We start from the raw sequence: 9,254 nt of genomic DNA, 5'->3' as shown, positions 1-9,254 counted from the left end.
GTAAAACTCAAGAGTTCATTAGATGGAACAGGAAAAGGAAAAAAGGGACACTCTCAAGGGGGACAATGAGTCCCCTCCAAGAGAAGAGGGACATCATGCTTCTCCTGCCCTCTATCTTTACTGGGGGCCAGGGAAATTTGCAGAGGGTCTTACTCAGGTTTAGCTCTTGACTTTTGACTGACAGCAGGATGACATTCGATTTTCAAGTCTCCACTGCTATAACAGGAAATTATCCTTATCTTCCCGAGTTCCAGGATCTGAGTGGTATAAGGGTCCCAAAAGTTGCTGCCTTTCAGGGTAACTAGTATTCTCCATATTAGCATTTCAGAGCCTACATTTATTCTGCAGATAACAGGTAGTTTGCTGAGGAATGGGACACAGTCTGTGGACTAAGGCAGGCAGGTAAATTGCTTTTCAACAGTGAAAGCATGTGGAGGTCAGCAGGGTGGGCCAGGTGGATTAAATAATTTCCCATTTTAATGTTTCCACCACCCATGTGTCTTTCCTCTATCCCAGGGATGGCCTTGTTTATCTGAGATAGCACTGCCAATACATCTACTCTTGGTGAACATGATCTCATTCTTTGCTCAGAAGTGTAACCTCCAGCATTAAGTAGTCACAAATCCAACTGGTCTGGGTTTTCATGTATGTGTGATCAACATTGCTTCTCCATTCCCTGAAGGAAGGTGTTTCCTACAGGTTTACAGGGATCTCCTTGTTTGTAACTCAAATTGAAATTACTACTGTGGTCTGTGGACTCGTGGCCTCTGTTTCTGCTAAGGGGCAAGAGACACTCCTAGTTTGCTTCTCTAAACTGAGGGCTGGGACTCTGTCCTCTGCTCTTTCTCCATTAATCTTGCTGATTGGAGCCAAGATATCAGTCAGGCCTCTTCAGTGCCGAAGAGGATGAGGGGTAATTCTTTATATATATTTGTCAGTAGATGCATAATACTCATTTTCTTTTTCTGTTTAAAAATGCTTCCTGCAAATGATTTTTGCAATGGCTTCTATCTAAAGCCCTCTAATTTTTATAATGGTGTTATCAAGGTACATTTATGTAGATATCTTGTCCTTGGTTCTTCAGAGTGACCTTGGGGTGACATTGGGCTTGCACCTGAAATGCTTATTCTTCAGCCTGAGGCTAGGGTTGTGCATATGGCCCCTTTGCACTAATGACTTTCTCACACTCTTGGGAAAATTCTAAAAGGCCACAATGCCCTCCCCCATGTGATCTGTACTCTTCATCATGTAGATATGGCTAGAAACTACACTATTTTTTTCCTTTTCAAAATATAAATTACCTTCATCAATATAAAATGATACTAATCATAGGAACTTTACCCAAAGTGAAGAAAACAACATACAGCAAAATAAAGGAAAATATCCAAATAAAAGTGAAGCTTATGAATATGTGAGACTAGTTTTTTTTCTCTTTTTTTCTGTACATTCTTATATTTTCTCTTGAATATATTTTATGTACAATTTTGTATTCTGTTTTTTCACCCAACTATAAACATAAATATTTAACATATTAGTCCAAATTCTTCTTAAACATCATCTAATGCCTGCAAAATATTTACTTTTTATGTGTGGCTTTGATTTAATTAATGCCCTATTTTGCAAATTCGCAAAGCACTGAATGTGCTTTTTGTAGTATTTATAGCAGAACTAGCTGTGATGGCTAGCCTGATGGAGCAATCACCTGGGCCAGAGCTGGGCTAAGTGTGGTACAGTCTTTATTTCTAGAAACCTCACAAGTATGGGAGGGAGGGTCTATCATGGTCACCCCCAGACTCAGAAGCTCACAGAGACTAACCAGACTTAGTCCTGCTGGAGCGCATTTCAGGGCCACTGTGACCATGGAAGGGAGTCCAGGATGTGCTCTGTGTTTGGATTCACCCCTGGAGGAAAAAAGTAGCATCCCCTTGTGCTCCAGTGCCACCATCAGGAACCCCTCTGGGTAGTGCACACTGGTGACTGCAGCTCAATGATGGCCCACTAGCCTCTGAGGACAAGGGCCCAAGCCCCCCTGACTTCTCTGCTGCCACCTGTGGTCCTGTGGTGCTTCATTATTACCTTCCCTGAGTGCTTCCACTTTGTCCTTTACCTCTGGGAACCCTGGGGCCACTGGTTGCTCTGCATCTATTCTTAGACCTTTCAGAATCTGTTGAAGGGAGGTCTTTGGCTCATGGTGGAGTTTGGTTTAACTCTCTGGATTCCTTGATTTTGGCACAACAATTCTGGGAGTAGCTCTGTCTTATTAATCCTTTGTCACCCACCACTCACTCTGTGACTCACATCATATCAGAGTCCTCCTTGGCCCCACAACATCAAGGCCTCCATGCTCCCCTGATCCTCTGGGGAAAGTGAGGCTTGCAGATGTTAAGTAAGAAGCTGTTGGTTACACAACCAGCAAGGGGCAGAGCTGGGTTCAAGCCCAGATCCATCTGAACCCACAGCCAGGACTCTGGATCCTTTGTTATGTTGTTTGTTTATCTACTTCCTTGTTCACTTGGCTATTTCTGGGGCAGTTTGAAGTTCTGAATTCTTAGTATTTAAGCTATTATGCATGTTACTGTGGGGTAAATAGCTCCATTTTAAATTCATTTTTCAGTTGAAACTGACTTTGCAATGTGAGCTTTCATAAGAAACACAATAGTACGAAAGAAAAGGGTGTGCAGAGTGCATGTTCTAGGAAAGCAGAGAAAAGCACAGGTTTGGGTATTGGATGGCTGCTGATGCCCCTCTCAGTGCTACCTCTTTCTGGTTTGTTACCACTGGTAATTTATTAAGATCCATAAGCTCTTGCTCTTTGTCTAATAGGGACAATCTATTCACAAGATGGACATGGAAAGTATAGAAAACAATGGATGCAGACCCTGAGCCCCATGTTGGTGTGGGTGAGTGGCTGGGCACACAAATGTATGGTGATAGTTGCAGAACATCCCTTTTCAACCCAGGGATATTTCTTCTATGTGGGATCTAGTGGGTTTCCCAAAAGTGATGGTCAGGACATACAAATGAATGAAAAGTGCATCACTGACAACTCAGGAGTGAGAACAAATGACAGCTTTGGGAACACAAGTCAGGAGGGGAAACAAGGGAGGACACACAAACACATCATCTGCACAAAGTCATTCACTGCATGAGCAAAGATGCCAGAACCAGTGGGTGGGTGGCCCAGGATGTCTCACTCTGAAATGTGTAATATTGTAGGGAAGCTTGTCTTGGAGGTTTCATGGACTCACCAACGCAGGGAGATGATAGTATGTCCTACTGACCTGATCTAAGGACCTAGATTCAAGCTCCAGAATTTCTACAGAATTCCAGCCAATGATTCTCTTTTATAGCTTTAAAAAGAGATAAACTTAAAACTTTAAACTCCTCACACTGACACAAGACCCACAGGGAAAGACTGTCATACCTCCAACATATACCCAGCATTTGAAAAAAGCCTACTACATGGTCAACACCCAAGAATATGTATCAAGTAGACTGCTGGGAAGTAGGAGACTGAGCTTAGTCTGAGTTCTCTGAGAATATGGGAGAGTTGGGCTGAGGATAAATAAACACCAAGTCCTGACTTTGACAAAGCTGCAAACATTTATGAACCCAATAATTTAAATTTTCTTTAAAGAGCACAAATTTGTGATTTCTCTGACTCTCCTCCTCCAGTGTCCCTTTTCTCTTGTCTTCCTTAGAGTCGTGTTCAGCAATCATCACCTCCTGGCCACACTGAATCTAGAACTCCAGTGTTCTCAGAATGTGGCTGTCTTAGTGGGGCTCCCTAGAAGCAGGGCATGGACTGGGGTGCACATGTTAATCTGGTTGAAGGATAGACCCATCAGAGAGCAGACTCATGGAACAAGAAGAGAAAGGGAGGCAGACAAACCACTGACCATCTCAGACCTGGGGCTTAGACCCACTGTAAATCAGACATGAGGAAGCTGAGCCCACAGTCCACAAGTCTGGAAGCCATGGACTGTGACTCCCTTTCATCAATCCCCTAGCATTTGATCCCCAACATGCCCTGCCAGACAGACAGACAGAGCAATGTAAGTGGGCAGCTCTCAGGTGAAGTGTAGAGGCGGCAGGTGCTGGGGGTTACCAGGACCCTGAGAGGGTGGACATGGGGCAGCAGAGCAGGGTTGACAGCACTGTCCATGGAACTGGCACTTTGAAATTGGGTTTTGGTTCCTGGTTCAGAGCAGAATGGTCAACAGTGCTCCCTTTCTTTCACAGAGCAAAGCTCTCAAACATACCCCAGAGATCTGGGGCAGGTCAAGTCACCCTGGAATTCTCTAAAGGACACCTTCTGTAATCTGACCCAAGATAACCACAACCCAATGAAAATGGCTTTACTCACAATTCATGAGGACATGTTATACATCTCATTCTTCATAGAATGAGAAACCAAGGTCCAGACTAATCAAAGATAGTACTAATTTTACTAGCAATAGACAGAGAAAGTTGTGTTATATCCATCAGGACACATGAGAAAGTAATTAAATTATGGCCATAGAGCTGTCCTGATTGCATAATAACTCATTATATCAATTAATAATCACATAAAGTATTGTAGTGATGTGTTCAGTTCCCATTTTCCCTAGCTCTCCATCTCTCTCTTTGACCTTCTCTCTTTCTCTGTGTTCCTCTTTCCACCTAAATTGTACACCATCTCCTGCTGTTTATCTGGCTTGCAGCACATGGTCCAGGATACACGGCTGGTGGTGGACTTTTGAGCTGTTGATTCCTGTCCCTTAGGAATGGGATCCATTTTGTTAATTGGTGTGTCTTTGAGCATCTAGGTTCTCCTGCTGTGGTGCACACTGTTGTTGTTTGTTCAGATACAATGGTAAATAGTAGGTGCCCTTAGATTGCTGGACCCCCTTGTTTATATATCCTAGTAAAGCAACGTGTTCCTGATCCTGAGAAGTGCACTATGCTTAGCAACTCTGGGAGGAAAAAGAGCAGCTTGTGAACCCAAAATACCCAGCCCCTTCAATTGCCAAATATACATCCTTTCTGTTGCTGCTGTGACCCATTCTGGCAAGTTCTCAGAGCCTACAAAATTGTGGAGCCCTGCTATATAAATCCTTTGGATTGCTACATGTTACAGCTGGGATAAGTCACCAGGGGTCTCTGTAATTCCATTATTTCTGCCAACTACCCAGACCTCCAACTAATCTAGTGCACTGAGCATGGAATAAACATAACAGACAGGAGGACTTGAGCTCTAATCTGTTGCAGAAAACTGTCTCATGTTCTGGCTATGCTGGCTGGAAAATGAGAAGAAGCATTTTCCCATTTATGTGGCTAGAGGCATAAAGTGAGAAGTGAGGGAGAGTCTCAGAGAGTTGGGGCCAGCTCCCTACATCACTTTGTTCAACCCAATTACTTCTATTACATCAGCTCAGGATGTCTACTTTCCTTGATAGCCATGGATTTTAGAAGTTGATGTAACGGGGTGAATTAAGCCACTACAGTGGCTTGGGGCATGGTGACAGAAGACTCCAGGTGGCCCACACTCCAGGTGCAGCTCAATGTGACTTTCAGAGTTACTTATAGACATTTACACACCTCCTGTGCCCAGACAAGAACCTTGAGCCATGCCCATGTCTGTAATGTGTGGCCCATTGTTAAAGCTGCAAGAGGGAATGAGAATGCTAATATGCTGATGGTTAAATATCATGCCCTTCAAGCTTAACCACCGAGGGCTTGTGGACCATGTTCTCAAAGGCAGAAGATAGCATTTTAACCAGTAGCTCAATTGTTCCATTGAATGAAGACTCTCAAATCTCCATCCCCAAATGGGAAGACCCCTTTGTAATTCCATTTGCAATCACTTTCTTCCTTCTTTTCCTTCCTTCTTTCCTTCCTTTGTTTTTGCTGAGGTCTATTATTTACAACTTCTCCCTTTCTCTAATTTATAAATTAGAGGTTTGAGTTATAATTAAAATTATTTTAGTCACTTATAACTATAAAGAGTGAGTACATTAAAAGGAGATAGACAACTTCCACTTGAGAGTGATAGAATAGATGTACTTCCTTATTGCTCTTACTTAAACATACTGGAAAGTTAGAAAAGTGAATGTAGAAAAACACAAAGAGAAGAAAACAGAAGATAAGGGAGACAAGCTAAGGATTGGGAGACCAAGGAATAGCATGAGGTGAGTTTCTGGGTTTTCTCTTTGCCTTCTGTATGTTTAATTGCGTGCTGGAGAAACTAGCAGCATGGAAATACTAACAGACATAAAGAAAGAAAACTCCCTATAGCCCACTCCATCCCACCAAAGAACAGGAAGAGGAGGCTTAACAAGACAAAACTTTTCAACTCTGGTCACTATAAAGTAAACTGTGGCCCTACCAGAAAAATATGAGCAGGGAGCCTAGACTTCTGCTCTCATGATTCCATGGTGAAGTAGCCCAATTGTGTTGTCCATGGCTAAGTCATAGAAGACCAGCAGGGAAACTAGGGCTTTCATCCTATTTAGTGGTAACAAGACCCTGAAATCCCAGTGTCAACAGAGACCACCTGGGTGTCTGGACTTTCCCCCTGTCTGGAGGTAACAAGGCACTTTTCCCTTTCCAGTGAGTTGCTGCCAGACACAGCTAGTGGGGCAGGAACAATATATCCCCACTCAGAAATAACAATACCATCCCACTGCACAGCACCACTGGGGACGTGTGAAGCTAAAATGAGGCACTTCGGCCCCTCAGTTGAGGGTGTTTCTAGTGGAAATGCAGTGTGCAGCTTGAATTCCACCCAAGTTTATCAGTGATGAGCTTGCAATGAGAGAGCTAGACTTCCTCCTCCATTGGGTGAAAATGGAATGTGCCTCTCATCTCCCAAAGGAGTGATACCAATGCAACCAATGGAAATAGAGGAAGTTGGTGCCTGCATCTTCATGATGGAGTGTTAACCCTCTGTTTTCTTCTAGAAGTTGCAAGGTTTCTATTCTAATTCCCAAGTTTTGGTTTATTTAGACTTGACTTTTCTCCAGGGTGAGAGACAGGGGCCTAGATTCATTCTTCTACATATGCACATCCAGTTTTCCCAGCACCATTTATTCACGTGGACACAGAGGAATGGGCATGAGGGCTCACTGAAAGTGGAGTCCTCAGGGAATGAGGCCCAGAGACAGCCCAGCCTCTGGAAGCACAGGCTGTACCTATAGCTTCAGGTGGGCACTGTACAGTGAGCCAGGAAGGATGGAAAGAGCAAACCTGTCACTGAGGGGCTTTCATGGATCCTTATCCTGAAGAGCAAATCATGTATGAAATTTTGCAGAAAACCCTTATGTATATGGTCAATATTATTATGTGCTGAGGCATGGCCAAGAATGAATGGGCATGTGAGAACAGAAAAGAATGGAGTCAGACTGCCTACATCACTTCATATGCACACACACACACACACACACATACATACACACACACACACACACACATACACCTTCAAAATATTTCACAGAACTCAATACAAAATTAAAGTTACAGACTCCTAAAAAAAATAGGAATACATTAGTTTGGCCTTACATTTAGAAGTGGTTACTTATTTAAGGCACCAGCTAAGCAACAAAAGAAGTAATAAGTAAATTAAATTTATTGAAAATAATAACTTTTGAGCAACAAAGAATGCACTAAAAAATGAATTGACATCTCACAGAATGGAAGAAAATATTTGCAAATCATAGATTATAACTCAGAAGTGATTGTTATCCCAAATATAGAAAGAACTGTTAAAACTAAACAACAAAGAAAATCCAATAAAAAAGTATCCAAAATCTTGAATATGCACTTCTGTAAAGATCATTATGTTTGAAAAGCAGTCATCATTTATCATTTATCATTAAGGAATTGCAAATCAAAGTCAAAACAAGAGACCACTTTATGAGTAGAAGGATGGCTACAATCAATGACATGGACAATAGCATACGTTCTCAGGGACAAGGATACACTGTGACCTGGTGAAGAAATGTAAAGGATGTGCCTGCTTTCTAGCACAGTCTGGCAACTCATCCCATGTTAGACACAGACTTACTAAATGACCCAGCAATACCACTCCTAGATGTACATCCAAGAGAAACAAAGTTATATGAGTGTTCACAGCAGCATTATTCAAATAGCCAAAAAGTACAAGTGACTAAGTCAACTAACAAAATAGTTTAATAAATAAGACATATTCATATAATGGAATGTTGTTCTGCAATAGAAAGGAATGGAGTACTGATGACATACTATGACATGAATGAACCTTGAAAATATTATGCCAACTCAAAGAAGCCAGTCACAAAAGACAGGGTCTCACTAAGTTGCTTAAGGCACTGATTTTATCCTTGATGAAGGAAGGGTCACTTGGCACTGTGTCTCCCATGCAGACAGCCACACACCTCTTCTGGCACAGTTAGAAACTTGCTTACTGAAATGTTCCTAGGAGAAGCCAGGTTTCACAGCATGCTTTGCATGGATTCTGTCCCAAGTTCCTTGATGCCACAATTTCTTTTAACACTTGTTTATCTACTAGGACCTCCAGACAGAAGGCAGCATCTCCTGGAATATTCCTTATCATGCTATGCCATTACCCTGCCCAGACTTCTCCATTCCTGCCTTCCTCTTGACCTCACCAGAGAGCCACTTTCAAGGTTCCTCAGGGCAGAGTGCACTACTCTCAGGGAGCATGCCCTGCAGCCTCAGAAGATGCTCTCCCTAGAGGCATGGAAGAAAGGGGACAGGAAAAAGTGCATCATGTAATTTATATAACAGAATTTTCCTATGGATATGTATATTATATTCATATTTTGAACAGAGGTTCACATGTTCCAAAGGAAATTGTCATTTCTTATTTCCAGGAATCTGTCACTTTAAAACTCTAACAATAAGAGGCCACGTTTGTCATATTTTTGACCTTCATAAAGTTGTATGTTGAAAAAAAAAGTTGTATGTTGTCCTTTGACCCAATATTAATATACCAGTGCAATAATGACCCATTCAACCAAAAATTCAGGCAAGGATTTATGAACAGCATTCCATCACCAACCAAGCCTTCCCAAATGAATCCTCAAATGGACACCTCACCAGGCTGGATATCCACGGATGTGTAACCATATAAAACACCTAGTTTCATTCCCTTGCACTATATTTTTCCACATAAGTCATATAAAAAGACTATTTCTTTAATTATGACAGCTCAAATATCAAGAAGAGGATTCTTCTTAGTTGTGGGAATTTTGATTTTTATAATAACAGCCCAA

This window comes from Callospermophilus lateralis, unplaced genomic scaffold (assembly GCF_048772815.1).
Source record: "Callospermophilus lateralis isolate mCalLat2 unplaced genomic scaffold, mCalLat2.hap1 Scaffold_182, whole genome shotgun sequence".
NCBI lineage: Eukaryota > Metazoa > Chordata > Mammalia > Rodentia > Sciuridae > Callospermophilus > Callospermophilus lateralis.
The sequence above is the reverse complement of the archived record's forward strand: the minus strand, read 5'-3'. Positions refer to the sequence as shown.